A 15,899-nucleotide genomic window follows, 5' to 3' on the forward strand; every position below is an offset into this window, starting at 1 on the left:
GCGGGGAAGGCGCAAGCCCTCTTCCGATCCTCCGGGGCGTCCCGGCAGGGTTGCCCCCCCAGCCACCTGCAACATCTGCTAGTGTTTCAGCTTTATGAAGTGTCTTGCGATTGGGCTACATGAGATAACAACTGATGATCTGATCATAATTTTTAGCTTATAATAGCATGTTCCTGCACAAAAGTATCATATACAAGCACGAAACAGTTAACAATTCAGAACTGATATGACAATAGCCCCCCATTGTACTACACTGCTAAAAATGTGATTCTTCTCCCAAGTCAGGCTTTCCAACACTAGGTCTTTTTTGCTCACATTATCTTTATTTTTTTGCTACAAATATGCACAAAAAAGTCACCAAGTTCACAGTCTAAGTAGAGTCTTGGCATACTTCTCATGTCTGTGTCGTATTTTCCCATTTTCTCTGACTTTCTGGTTTGGCTACTAGGAATTCTTAAGATGATATGGTATGAGTGAGTGAATGCAAAGGTGTGAAAACATAACTGGGCACTTCACGTCTGTGTCAGGTGAGAAAACATGATATCTATTCAGATCACACTTTTAAATTTTAAACTGCATTAGCTTTCATACTTGTCAGTCTTGTCACATCCCAGCAAATATAGATGGACTTTTTAAGAGGGAAAACAGGGGAACTGCTTTAAAGGAATACTTTAAAGATTCACCAGTCTTCCTCATTCGTTGGTCAACAGTCCTGTTTTCAATTCAAAAAAAGACTGCCATGAAGCTTTAGTTTCCAGTATATGATGTGCACTGACCATTCCGGAACTAAATGTTTAAAAATATATTTTAGCAAAAAAACATGTTTTCTGTATTTTGTGCATACATCTGAATAACTGACATGTGGATTATGTCATACAAGTAAAGTGAGATTTGCTTTTTCTTTGTCCAAGGACATTATTCACATCATTTGCTGTTGTACAGTATTGGTTACTATTGGTTTCTATTGTATCACAAGCTTTTTTTCTTACCATTCTGCATGGAAACATGAGATAACATTTTTTTTCGGCCAAAACTACAAAGTACATGGAGTAAATAACATTTAAAAAATATCATTTGATGGAGTATTGCTTTAAAATAAGAAAAGAGTTTCATTGCTGGTTGAGACCTTTAAAAATATAATTCTGCTTTTAGAGACTATTTCTCTTTCTTGTTTGACTGTGTTTTTTTTTTAATTCTTTTTTAATTTCTCTGTGGGAGAGTCACAACTTGTATGGATCTTCTTAAAAAGAAGTTGTAGCAGAATGGTAAATGGATACCTACATGTGTTAGCTGTATTTGTTAAGAGGATATATTTTTTGTTTTTTTGTGGCTGAATGTTTTAACTACTTTTTTACATGGAAATCCATTTCTGCTTGAAATGAAAGAATTCTTGTAATATTCATGATATCAGTATAAATGCAGTATATGGAAAATGCTTCTTACAAAAAAGTCTTTTCATGCTAAGAATTTGGGCAGCCCTGCTCCCTTATGTCTCCTGCGACCTGGCATTGCTGGCATGGAGTTTGTGTGTTTAATTGTGTATATGAAAATCATCTAAAGTGGAGTTGTGCTCCCCATGGAGTTGGTTTCTGGAGTGGACTCTGCATCTTTCTGCTTGAATGAAATAGGGCACAATTTCCATTATTTCCATATGGCCATACAAATTTTAGGCAGAGGCAGAGACAGAGCTTTATCTACAACACTGTCCTCATGGAGAAGGTCGGTAGAATCATACTCCGGTACAGTGTGAACATGCCTAATGTAAAAATATGAAAAAGAGACTATAAAAAACATTGTGTCTCATAGTATTTTACCCATGCATGCATCCATTATCAAAACTTCTTAATTTCCATTCAATGCTATGGAGAACCAAGGCAAGAAACGAGGCAGGAATGCTGGGTGAGGTGTCAATTCATCAAAGACACACTCATATACACACATGCTTAATTCGTAGGAGAGTATTTGTATTGGTTAATTATCTAATGTGAACATCTTTAGGATGTGGGACTGAAATCAGAGTAACTACACGGGAAGGTTCGTTTAGGTGCAGGGAGAACTTACAAACTTCTTGCAGACAGTGTCTTGTCTGGAATTTAAGCACTGGAATCTCAAGGAGCTGTGAGACAGCAGTACCAACTACAGTGCTGCTCTACCACCCTGTATTATACAGTTGGACTTGGAAAACCACTAATCAATTGCTGATACATTTAACTATGAACTCAAGAGTACAGGATGTCCATAAACATTATAAATTTGCTTTGGTCATTACAGGATGGCGAGGGAATGAAAATTTAGTACTAGAATGCTCTTTTCTCTGTTGACACTTACTTGTTATATTTTTCACTGCCAGTACCAACTGTTTAGCTAAACTGGACAATAGCAAGAGTGGTGAACATATGAATATGAAACTGAATTTACAGTATGATTGCAAAATTGGTAGTAATAAAATTAGAAGGGCAATTTGACTTCGGGCTTGGGAGTGTTTTCTCTTCAATCACGGAAAACAGTTTTTTTTTAAATTACCAAACTTTGTATTTTTAACAAGCCATCTCAGACTTGTTCTCTGTCCAGTTGAGTTATTTGCCTCCATGATATCAAAATGTGGGTCCTGCATCATCTCTTCAAGCTTAATAGCACAAAGTCTAAAAATCCCCTTATGGACTCAAAAGCTACCTTTTCAAAATTTGGAAATGTTAACATTGATTACACTGCAATTTGCTTATGCCATCAAGTCAAGAGTGTTGGTTTTGACAGCACTCTGCCTTTTCAATCTCACATTAACACTACATCTCATGCTGCACTTTATCACCTTTGTAACATTTCAAGACTTCATCCCTCACTGTTCTACTCTGTAACTTAAACGCTAATTCACACAATTGTCACATCAACTCTAGACTATTGTAATGCTCGTATTGTCTTGTATCCTGGTTAAATTTGTAAACAAGCTGCAGTTGCTTCAATGTTCTGCTGACCGCATACTGAGTCAAACTAAGTCCCATAATCACATTACACCTGTTGTATACAAACTTTACTGGCACCCAGCTAAGTACAGATTTTAAGATCCTTGTCCTCATTTACAAAGCACTCCATGATCTAACTTATTTAAAACATCTTAAAGATTATATAGCAGCCGGCTCACTGTGCTCTTCTACTTTTGGCCTTTTTGTCGTCTCTTTAGTCCTTGTCTTCCATGCAAGGTCAGGCATTTAGTTATGTTGCTCCTTGGCTCTGGAACTCCCTCCCTCGTTATATCTTGACTTTTGATTTTGTTTCTTCATTAAAAAAAACTATAAAACTCACTTTTTCAGAATTGCTTAATCAGTTCCATAGATTTTATCTTTCTAAGTTGTTCTGATTACTCTGTTTTATTATATTATTTAATAGATGTGTTTTATTTTATTTGCTTAATTGTACGATTTTATGGTTTTATCTTGTACAGTATTGTGTACTGGAGTGTCTAGAAAGGTGCAATTAAAGAAAATGTATTATCCTTCTTCTCTTTCATAATAATATTATTATCAGATATTCTTGTGTCAGGTGCATGAAAATAATCAATCCGAAGCAAACCTATATAGTTATCATCAAGCCCATTTTGCAGTTTGATGCTCTTTTTGAAACCTCTTAAATAAAGGAGTTAACTTTGCAGCAGGTAAAGGGTGACCTCAAACTTCATTCACTTCATCAAAACAAGACACCTACAATGATATGAAATATGTATGGTGACAAGGGGCATTTTTCTCTGCAGGTTTGTGATTAAGCACCAGAATTACACAGATGGGAAGTAGCACAAATGAAACACTAACTTGCTAAGTGCAAAACATGTGGAAATTTACATTTTTTCTTGTATTTCCATATTTAAAAGAAGGATTTGAGCTTTTCATGTCTTGGTGTTTAGGTAAAAATAAAGTGATAGCATGAATTAGCTCTTTGGCTGAAATTAATTTGGTAGGGAAAGTGCCACTCTCCTTACAGAGCAGGAAGGACTTGATCGTTGTTACCGGCACGGAAACTGTAAACAAGAGCTCTTTTGAGCCTTGGGAATTCATATCAAGTTAACCAGGAAGTATCGTGCAGCTGAACCTGCTTTCTTTGTCACCTGTGCAGGTATTGAGTGTAGTGTTGCAGATCAGTATTTGGGAAGAAAGAGAACAACAAAGCATGACGTCAGATTAACATATCACATAAGCCATTATTTGTACTTTAATTACAGTCACACAAGAAATTATTTTTTTAATACACTTAATTAGAAAACAAATGTAAAGTTACTTTGTCTTGTGCTTTTCTTTATTCCTACAGACACACTTATGGTAGGCCAGTATCACAACTGGCTAAATGAAAATAACTAGTGTTTATACAGTACGCAATATGTCTAATTTTCTATAAGAAACACGAGTAACATAGTGTTGCAAGCGGCTGTGCAGACAGGCTCAGCTCAGTTCAGTTCTCATGTTAGGTGTTAGTTGTATAGATGGGTATTCACATCTGATCCAGAGAGCGAAGCTAGTCTTTGAGGGCTTTACAATCCACCATGTCGTGTTTGTCTTGTACATTTCCTTTTTGCTATAAAAACAAGATCAGGGTCATATTTGGTGCTTTTTTATAGAATGTATTTTATTTTATATTTTCTTATTCAGGCTAAGTAAGTCATGAAAATTACAATGGTATGAAAGGTATCAACCTTCCATTAGATTTTCATCTTCACATAAACCAGGGGTGTCAAACTGAGATCCTGGAGGGCAGCATTGGCTGCAGGTTTTTGTTCCAGCCACTTTCTTCATTAGTAACCAGCAGTATTAAGAGTAATGTGCATTACATAGTCAGATTACTTTTTCAAGTAACAAATAATATTACGCCATAGTTATTTTATTGAAGTAAAAGTAAAAAAGACATGCATTACTGTGTTAACAAAGAAGCTTATTACTGATACTCCAAAAAAAAAAATACTGCATTATTTTGAGCAAGTATTGCTTTTTTTTTACAAAGATGTTACCTGATGGTGTCAGTGTATTGTTTGGCTACTTGCTACGGAGAAATGAAACAATTAAAATGAACGTCAGCGAAAATGAAGGCAACATAGTATGTTCCATTATCATTAGTAACTGGTTAATAGTGGAGGAAGTGTCTGGAATAAAAAAAGGAATTGATTGTGACCCTTCAGGAACTGAGTTTGATATCCCTGCCATAAAGTGATTAGTAATGGTCATTATATGTTGACGTTTTCTTGCTAAAGTCTGATAGTTATTGTGGACTATCAGAACCATGTTTAGTTATACACTGTGTAGCCCAGGAGTGTCAAAGTTAATTTCTGATGGTCCAAAGTGACAGCAGATTTTCCATCTGGACATTTTTCTTAATTAGAAACCAATTTCAGCTGCTAAGGGGACAAACTTCTTTTGCCTTAATTTTAATTCGCTTGCTTCAAAGATTTATAACTCTTTTTCTTTTTATTTATTCAGCAGCCAAATAATAATGAGATACAAAGCTAAACAATAAATGACCAGCTAACTAGATCTCATTTATACCTATATATTTATTGTGCAATATATGTTTCAATACAAATAAATCTGAAAAGAAAAGAATGAATTTCTGAGAAATATTGATCTGCTCTTGTCCACAAAAAATGTTGATAGTGCTCTCAAAAAAAAAAAAATTAACAACTTCTTAAATGTCTGCTATGGCAGAATGAGACCACTAACAAGCCATATAATTGAATGACATGTTTTATTAACAGTAAGAACTGGATTTTCATTAAGAAGTTGGTTAGAGTCAAAATGGTGGCCTGCCAGGAACTGAGTTTCAGCCCACTAAGTTACTTGGTCACCTGCTGGCTTGTTTTGCATCTTTCTATTTGCTCTACCTGCTCTTATACCACGCCCTTCAAAACATCCATTGCTTTGCTTTTTTTGTCATGCCTATCATGTGCAGATTCTGTCTGGTTTTATTTTCATGCTTTGAGTTGTTAGCAGATGCCTGCAGCTGTTTTGCTTATCTCCCAGTTTATATAAGCAGAATTATGACCTCCACTTCTCTTTCATGCTCTAGTTTTTGTGTTGTTTCATTGGTTGAATGTATTTTCAACCCCCATTTTTTGACATTTTTACATTTTGACTGTTTAACTTCAGATTGTTAGTGTCATCAGCATAAATTACCCACTAAATAATGTTGCCAGTTTCAGTTCACCTCTTAAAAAATACGAGTCCTCCTTGCACATCAAAGGCCATGCATTGTGCACTTTGGATGGACACATAACACTGTGAAGTTTACAATACAAGTCAACAAATCATTTGATTTAACTACATAAAGGAAATGTGAGGTTATATATGGAATATCATCTGCAGTTTTTTCTACATATTACAAGAAGGACATAGCAGCAGCACTTGGAATATTTCAGAAAAGAGTTAGTAGCCTGTTTGCAGGTGGACTGCACAGTATGAGCAATAAGGAAACACTTAAAAGTGTGTGGACTCTTTTCATTGTAACCAAACAGAGAATAACAGAGGATGTGACAGCATTTGCAATAATGAAGGGAACATTTAAAAAATCATACCACTGTTACTTTAAGATTAATTGTTCAGCAAGGGGACACACACATTTTCAATAAATATTCGAAATTCACAAAAAGAATTGCAGATATTGGGACAAGTTACCCAGCAGTGTACTTGGAGACCATCATTATCTCAAACTTCATATTATTACTTAATACAGCTCTTTATAATTTTCTCCTTACAGTCAATGACAACAGACCATCATATTATAAGCCTGCTTCTCCAGTAAACCTCAAAGTGGCAAACATTGTACCCTGGTGCATCACACCCCCAAAGACTTGGGATCAAATACTGTCCCAGTCACTGTTTCTGTGAAGTCTGCAGGTGCTCCCTGTGTTCATGTGGATTTATTGCATTTCTACTTTTAACATTTGTAGGCCTGACTATTTAGGAACTTTAAAAATTGGTCCCATGTGATGCTTCCCGGATAGGCCCTGATCTTCTTCACCCTATAATGGATTATGTCAGTTCAAATAATGAATGAATGAATGAATGAATGAATGAATGAATTTATAGCTCTCCTTATGTTTTAAATAATACTGACAATTTTCAAAAGACCAGCAGGTGACAATAGATGTCAAGCTCCCTTCCAACTTGTCAATGGTCTTTGTTTTGCATTTTTGTTGTAGTTGTCACTAGGCATGTCACAATACCAGAATAGTTGTATTTGATACCAATGTCAGTGAAATTTTATGCTGCTTGATACCTATTTAATACCATGGAAAAAACAGAAATCCCATTTAATGGCTTCTAATTAAAATTACCTCTATTATTCAAGTGAACAATATTGAGCCTTTTCTGTAATAGAATATACATTATATAAGTACTAATAAGAAAAGTAACTTGATAATATTGGTATGCCCGTTAAGTTGTTGCCTAATTCTCATTATTAAGTACACTAGTATGGGCATTCATAAGTAGCAAAATATAATGCAGGGCTTGAATTTTACAATTTACCCTTATAAATCACAATCACAAAACAGCTGCTTCAAAGCTGACACATCCAGCCACCACCAATTGCATTTAAGGAGTTCCATGGTCCGCACAGCATTGAAACGCAAGTCGTCCATCCTCTGTGGGGCTGGGAATGGTGTAAGGTGGCAGCATCTAAGCTGATAACCACTGTTACCTGGCACATATAATGACAAGGTTGCTATTACAATTAATAGTGTACAGTATGCCATATGAAATTCTGAGAGTTCAGTCACCTACCTTACCACCAAGCTAGCTATCACAATACAGTACCTTTAGCACGTCATCTGATCAAAATAAATTAATCATGGGTTGACTCAGCCAACCGAGTCAGGACTTTTGTCAGCCTCATCTTGGCATCACAGATGACTTGTGTGTTAATAAAATGGAACTATTTAAAAATCTAAATCAGTTCTATCAGTGTTTACTTGCCATTAAAATAGTCTAAATGTTTCCTCATTCAATTTAAGTAAGTATTTTCATGGAAGCTGCAGCATCTCTGGCCAGACAAAGCAGATTCTTAACAGTCACAGACATACAGTACATGGTATACAAAACAGAAAAGTCAATGGATTATCATAGATATAGCTGAGGAAACCAGAAAGAGGTAATTTATCCAGGGAGCTAGAATCATATGGTAGCCTATCACATCTGTGCATGCCCAGCCCTGTTTAAAGAAAACCTTCACCTCAGAACCTCCCCTTCTGATTTATTTGAGTAGGCAACCATTCACAGACAGTTAGATGTTGGTCAAATGTGGGCATACTAAAGTGTCCTGGAAACAATATAAGAAATTCTCCCACTGCAGGAACTTAGTTTTCAGGAATCAGTGAGTTACTGTATGATGTAGGCCCTGGGACACTTGTGGTCCTTGGCCACTTTCATGTGTTATGTTTTCACTGCACAACAGGAACTTTAATCTTAATGCAAAATATGAGATGTGCAAAATAGAGTGATACACATTCGGGAGATTAGGGGGACCACGCAGGGGACCATGAAAACTTCTGTCTTGGAAGTGATTGCGACTTATTGCTTTGATGTGGTGCATGGTGGTGTGTACCAGGGTGATGGCTTTGAAAAGTGATGCAGTGCGAAGTATGATGCTCCATCTTTACCAATAACTCTCCAAAGTCCAAACATTAACAGATTTATAACATGGAACTGTTGCTTGTAGTCAACCTATCAGCACAACACATCAATCAAGCTCCACCCACAATAGTGCCTGGTTGAACAAAAAGTACATACTCTGGAATAGAAGCTAAAAAAAGTACCAGAAACTGCCTACCAGGAACTACAAATTGGCCAAGTTCATGCATTGGGAATGCTAAAAAATTCTTGAGTTTCTAAGGTTCCTGGAAAAAGTTCCTGTGATGGGAAAGCACTAATGAAATGAGAAAGTCATATTAGATTCATAGTAATGACAAATTTAGTAGCCACAGATTAAGGATACATTGTCCATTGAGAAAACACCTTTTGCTTATTAATAAAGAACCTAATTCAAACAAGCAGTCAAAAATACTAACAAAGAGTTCAAAACATGCAAAGACAGGTAAAACTGTAGTTGAAAGTCAATATTAAAAATGAAAAACACAAAGGTTTTAAAAATGACAAGGTTCAAAGGCAACATTATTAAGGATTTTGAGCACCACTGTTAGACCAAGAGTCTGTTTGTACTGTATATATCATAAATGGGTCAAAACTATCTCAGAAGACTGCAAAATAATTGCTGTTGACAGGAAAGTGTTAAGTGCGGATAAAAATGAACTTCATAGGTGTGATAAAGGGTATGGTAGTTGGAGTGAGACTTGACAGTAACCCTACTTGTGATCCTGTTAGCTAAGTAAGCCATCATCAAGCTTATTTATTTTTTACTAAGTTACACAAAAAGGGATCTCACTGCCGTAACAATGATGATTTAACAAATATTAGAGTCCTGGGTTCAGATCTTTTTGCAAGTGCTATCTGTTTTTCCTGTGTCTTCATGGGTTTTCTCTGTGTTCTTCAGTACTCTTCCCAGTACTCTTCCCAAATTGAAAAGACATTCAGATTAGCGTTCCTAGATACTTTAGTTTAATTTCTCTTTTTTTCTTATTTTAAAAATGTTAAACTTAAAATTATTATTTTAAATGTGTCTCAGTGCCTTTTTGTTTTTTATGGGTGTCACAATTTTGTTTTTCTTCTGCCATATTGTTAGCTGTTATCTGTTGGAAGCTGAGCCTTTTCAGTTTAAGCAAAAAAAGACTAAGAGGTGACATGATTGAAGTGTTTAACATCATGAAGGAAATTAGTACAGTGGATCAAGACTGTTGTTTTAAAATGAGTTCCTCAAGAACACAGGGACACATGTGGAAACTGGTTAAGGGTACATTTTGTACAAACATTTTTCTTCATACAGAGAACCACAGACACTTGGAATAGCCTACCAAATAGTATGGTAGACAACAAGACTTTAGGGACTTTCAAAACTCGACTTGATGATTTTTTAAAAGAATTAAGTGGATAGGACTGGCAAGCTTTGTTGGGCTGAATGGTCTGTTCTTATCTAAATTGTTCTAATGTTCTAATGTCCAGGGATTATTGTAAAATTTTAAAAAATAGACGATGGTTAATGTGACACAGAGATATACTTAAGAAAAGCAAGGGTCAAAGCCAGGAATCAGAATCTAAACAGGGGTAAACACATTAGTTGTAAGTCAGAAGTAAAATGAAGTCAAAAGCAGAAACAGAAACATAGGACTAGGGCCTACTTGAAATAAAAACTAAACATGCTATAGAGAGACATTCATCGTATATTCACTAAGGGATAATGCAGGCCATGAACATCACATTTAAACTGTGGTTATGTGACACCTCCAAATGGTGTCACCTAAAAAAGAAAACAAGACATGACCAAAAATAAACTTTGTCAAAATATATAAAAAAAAATAAACCCTTCATGAAACATAAAATAAAATGCACAAAAATATGCCTATAGCAAACTGAATTTAACATTATCATGCCAGTTGCTGGTCACGTGACTCATCTCATGCTACCAATGAAGTTAAAACAACAGCATCTAAACAAAACATGGTGGTGCATTTAATTTGGCATCCAAGTTTTTGGATTAACTTAACGACTATTTGTGATTCTTTTGCTTTTTTCTTCTTAATTTTGATTCTTAACTCATTTTATTTTGGTTTTATTGAAGTTCCTTATTCTATAATCTGACCACTCTTTGCCTTGCCCATTCATCTCTTGGTCCATTCTGACATGTACTTTTTAGGACAAGCCTTATTTTTCTTTCTCAGGTATGATACACATAAGTCTCAATGTTGGAATAAGCTTATTTTGAAAATAAACAGATAACTATAAAAGCAGATTTAAAATTTCACACAATATTTTATCTAAGCAACAGGATGTGTGGAATATTAATCTATAGTACCTAACATCTATTTCACCATCATGGTGGTCTATGCCAGCAGCACTGCACATAAGAAGAAAACCAACCTTGTAGGTCACACTCAATCAGGGTCATACTGGGAATATTGACCTTTTGGAGGAAACCAAGTGTACCCAGAAAAAAACATATAGACAGTCAGAGCCTGAGGCCAGAATTCAAAACTGAGTCACACTCTCTCTCTATCTCTCTGATCTATAGCTGGTGGCTGGAAAAGGTGGTTGGCCAGTACCAACCAGTATGCTGCTGGGGGTGCCGCAGGATTTTAAACTAAGGCAGCATTGCTAACCCGATTGGAAACAGGTTTGCTGTTTCAACATGTTTGATGCTTTGCATAGTTTAGTTTGAATTCATGTAGAAAGTCAGACTGATGGTAATAATTGATCCCTTTGTGTGATTAGTTGAAATAACTGTCAGTTGTGACACTGTTTTAAGGTAGTATCATTGCTTTCTGAAAAAGGCTCACCCATGTCTCAAGTGATGAGTCACTGGGAGTGAACAATTATAATGTTTATACTTTTAAAACAGAAATTGTGTAGGAGTTAATTACTGGGAGCTGGGATTTGTGCTTTACACAACAAGATTGTGCTATCCGATCTCAGTGCTGTTTTGTTGTGTGAAAAAGAGCAGACCACTTAACCTGCTTGACTCGTTACATTGGTCTGCAAAAAAAAATTTTTGCTCCCATCAAACATTTTGTGGTGTTCTTTAAAGAGAGGTTACTGAATACAGATTTGGCAATAAAATTTCTCCATAACATCCAGTTTTTGAGAGATGGTTTAAAATGAAAAAAACACTATTTTAAAAAAATATATATATTTTTAAAATTAATTATTTACACTCTTAACCATATAAATATTCAAAATATAATTATTACTTACAAAATGTAGTCATTTTTTTACTCCTATAATCTTCTGAAGGTCTTTAATGGTGGAATGACCAACAGGTATCTACTAACATAGATTCACTCTACTTTCCACTATAACATCTCTCCATTTGAATGATATCCTAATGGAACCTCTCTATATGTTCATCACAACAAACTGTTCCCGTGTTCTTAGTGAAAAAATCCAAATGATAGTGTAGGAAATAGTTTTTTTAAAGATAAGTTACTCGCAAGTGCTGGGTAGGAAGAAAGGGACACTTGAAGTAAATCCCCATAGTTTTCTGCCTTTATATTCCCAAGAAAGTTGTAGCACATGTTTTTTCAGTTAATGAAAGGGTGTGTATTCTTTTACCACTTGTATAACTGTAACCTGGTCAAGACAATGAATGGATAAACCATGGATATGTTTGTAAAACCCATTTAAACAACGATTTTCTTGCTTCTGGACAATAATGCAGGAACTTTCTAACCTTCCAAATATAAATTCCTTACTATTTTGAAGAAATAAGAAGAGAAAAAAAAATACTGATTAAAAGCAAAAAAATGTGCAGCAAATGCTTGATTTTGGAATGTTTCCACCTCAGCTAAAATTAAGAACGAGGATGGCTGCTATTTTTACCTCACAAAATACTTCTGAACATGAAAAATGTTAAAAGCCACGAAACAAATTCTGTGTTCCGTTGCTGTAATTGTATGTATTGCTTTGTCCTTCTGCACTCTGCAACTGATGTTGCTATAACAGGGAAAAGTAATGCAAAATTTCAACTGATTACTACACTCCTAATCTACAACTACACAAAATTATGAGAAAAACTATAATTAAACTGGGTAGTTCCTCCTATTGCTCTCAAAACAACCTCTATTCTTTATGGCAAGAATTCCAGAAAATGTTGGAAACATTCCTTCCTGATTCTGGTCCATGTTGACATGATTATATCATGCAATTTCTGTGGATTTCTCAGCTACATACACCAAAGGTGTCCTATAGGGATTCAGATCCGGTGACAGGGAAGAACACTGCCATGTTCATGAAACCAGTTTGAGACAACCTTTGCTTTGAGATATGGTGCATTATCATACTGGAAGTAGCGATTAGAAAATAAGTAAATTGTGGCTATGAAGGGGATGCACATGGTCAGCAATAATACTCAAATGGGCCATGAATTTCAAGCCATGATTAATTGGCCCAAAGTGTGCCAAGAAAACATTCCCCACACCATTACACCACCACCACCAGCCTGGACTGTTGACACATGGTAGTCTTCTGCTGTCGTAGTCCATCCATCTCAAGGTTTGATGTGTTGTACATTATGAGTTGCTTTTCTGCTTACATAGTTGTACAGAGTGGTTTTCTGAGTTACTGTAGCCTTCCCTGTCAGGTCAAACCAGTCTGGCCACTCTCGTCAGACCCCTCTCAGCAACAAGACATTTCTGTCTACAGAACTGCCGCTCACTGGATGTTTTTCACACCATTTGGAGTAAACTCAAGAGATTGTTGTGCATAAAAATCCAGGTGATCAGCAGTTACAGAAATACTCAACCCATCCTGCTAAGCACCAACAATCATCCCATGGTCAGAATCACTCAGTTTACATTTTTCCCCATTCTGAAGCTCCTGACCTGTATCTGCATCGTTCTTATGCATTTTGCTACTGTCATGTGATTACCTGATCACATAATTTCATGGATAAGCAGGTGTACAGGAATTTGTAATAATTAGTTCAGAGTGCATGTTCAGATTTATTTGCTTCATTGGTCATTAGATGTTAGGCACACCACTACCATGCATAACAGTGTACTGCTGCTAGTTTGAAGACAAGCTTATATTTAAATGGCTGCCCTGGAACAAGTGAATGATTTAAGGATATCTCACGGTACTCTGTACACATGACAATAATGACCCCATAAACCTTAAAGACTTTTGAAGCGTTTGGAACCATTTTAAATAGACTAAAGGGAATGACTAGTCAGAGCTGGTACTACAGGCTCTCCAATGCAACTGTGTGGCCTGCAGCTAACTAGGACATCATCCATAATTGATTCTTTGTTTGTATACAATGATAGTGGAATAGATTACATCCTCAAAAATCCTGAATTGTATAAGTTGGGTTCAGATAATGGATGGATAATAAATTACAAAGTTAAAGTAGCTGTTAGTGATAAGTGAAGCAAGCAATTTTTGATTTGTATGTAGTTTCAAGAAAATTATGTTAAAATTTGTTTTGCGTGCAGTTTCACAATTGCAAAAATTAAAGCTCATTAAAAAGAGATTTATAAGGTTTTTGGGGTTGAAAACAATGAATATGGTTCCCTAAATCAATATTCATACTTTATCTGTTTTCTGAAGCCACATAATGCATGTGACCTGTTGCACACCAGCAAAATCAATACTGTTTATTCTGCTTGTTGACATCACTATGTAGGAGTGCAGTACATTTCTTAAAAATGTGACACGCTGCAGATTTTCCACATGATGATACAAAAAATACTCCATTGTGCAAATTGCTATATTTTTGCCACAGAAAAATCTTACTACATGGGAAGCAGCTCCTCCAACCTACCAACCCCACCACGTCATTACCCAGCAACCACCTTTTCCCGTTTCTTGATTACTGAAGAAGAGGTCAAGGATGTACATTCCCCTATCATCATGTAGGTTCATGTTTCTTTTCTGCCTGCTATGCAGCTTTAGGATTTCGGTTGCCACAATTGTCATCATAAGATGGGTTCATACCACCAGATCATCTCAACGTAACATTTACGGGTGAAAGCAAATGGTCCAGTTATTTTTTTTCTTATTAGAGATGCTTATTTCAATACTAAAAGATGGGAAGAAGTATACTGAATCAATGCATTTAAATGCCTCCAGGCAGAAACTAAATGCCTTTCTTCTTGTGCAAATGGCCCAGATTTCACTAGAAGCGAAAGAAACACAGTTTGTTCCAGGAATTACACTGCAAATTCAATTTCATGCAAATCACTTTGCTCATCACTGCTAGCTGTTACTAGAAAGTGGAACACCTTCATTTAAAACAAATACACACTAAACTGGGTAGCACTGAGACGGACTCATGCAGAGAAGAGTTTTTCTCTTTTGTAATATTCAGTACCTTGCTGGGTTGCATGCCTTCACATTAATCCAATTCACAGTTGCTTCATGAACTGGTTATGGTAATTGAGATTAAAGACAAACATGTCTTACATCCAGGTCATCTGCTGATTTACTGAAAGATGTGCACTTTCCACATATCAAATGGAGTGGCGTAGGTGTGTGTGTGTATGTGTGTGCATTTGTCTTGCAGTGCTCATTCCTGCCTCTCCCACCCATATTTCTAAGGCAAAAAAAAACAGAAAAGTTAGCTGAAAGCACATATCAATAAAGAAATGTATTAATACCTTTTGTCATTGCTTTCATCCTGGTGGCACAATACTGAGTTCATTTTACAAGGGCACGCCACATAGTTCCTTCAGCAATACTTAGAATAACAAAAGACTACTTTAGTTGTGCACTGATTATTTTTTTTCTTTACCTTTTCTATGGGTAAGATGAATGAACATGTGAGCAAAACTACAACTAAAAATAGGATAATGTCACCATTTAACAGATGGAATGGCCCTGACTGAAGTGATCAATTATAGGGAAGACATTCTCACTACCATCTGCTACTGCTGATTTTCAGCCTTTTGGATTTGTCCTGTCTCTCCCTGCTTGAATCTCTGCGGGCAGCACTGCCTGCCACGTGAGCTGCTATTCCACGGTCATTGAACTGCGTTAAATCCTCTTTGCTTCTAACCACGTAATATCCCCCCTCCACCACCACCACCACACACATACACACATATACTCACTGCTCTACTGGAGATCATTACTGCCAGCCAAATTGTAGAGGCTGGCAGAGTGGCCCAGGACTTTTACCTGATGAGACAGAATGCTCCCTGTTGGAAGAAGCTGTCAGCTTCAATGATGTCACAATATTTTCTCAGGTAGTGGCAAAACAAATGCTTTTAAGTCTAGTAATTATATAAGCAAATATAACTACTGCGCAAACAAATCTTTACA

The 15,899-nt window shown here is 36.2% G+C and overlaps 1 protein-coding gene across 2 annotated transcripts in view; it reads left to right on the plus strand.

Annotated features, from left to right (window-relative positions):
• prlra (prolactin receptor a) overlaps positions 1–15,899 on the plus strand; it is an 80,513-nt gene that overhangs the window by 7,193 nt on the left and 57,421 nt on the right. The window contains exon 2 of one of the 2 annotated variants that reach the window (XM_051928273.1): positions 14,362–14,491. The exons of the other annotated variant lie outside the window; for it this stretch is intronic. The gene's annotated coding sequence lies outside the window, so the exon portion shown is untranslated. The remainder of the gene's footprint in view (positions 1–14,361; positions 14,492–15,899) is intronic. 2 annotated transcript variants of the gene reach the window in all.

This window comes from Erpetoichthys calabaricus, chromosome 5 (assembly GCF_900747795.2).
Source record: "Erpetoichthys calabaricus chromosome 5, fErpCal1.3, whole genome shotgun sequence".
NCBI classification, from domain to species: domain Eukaryota; kingdom Metazoa; phylum Chordata; class Cladistia; order Polypteriformes; family Polypteridae; genus Erpetoichthys; species Erpetoichthys calabaricus.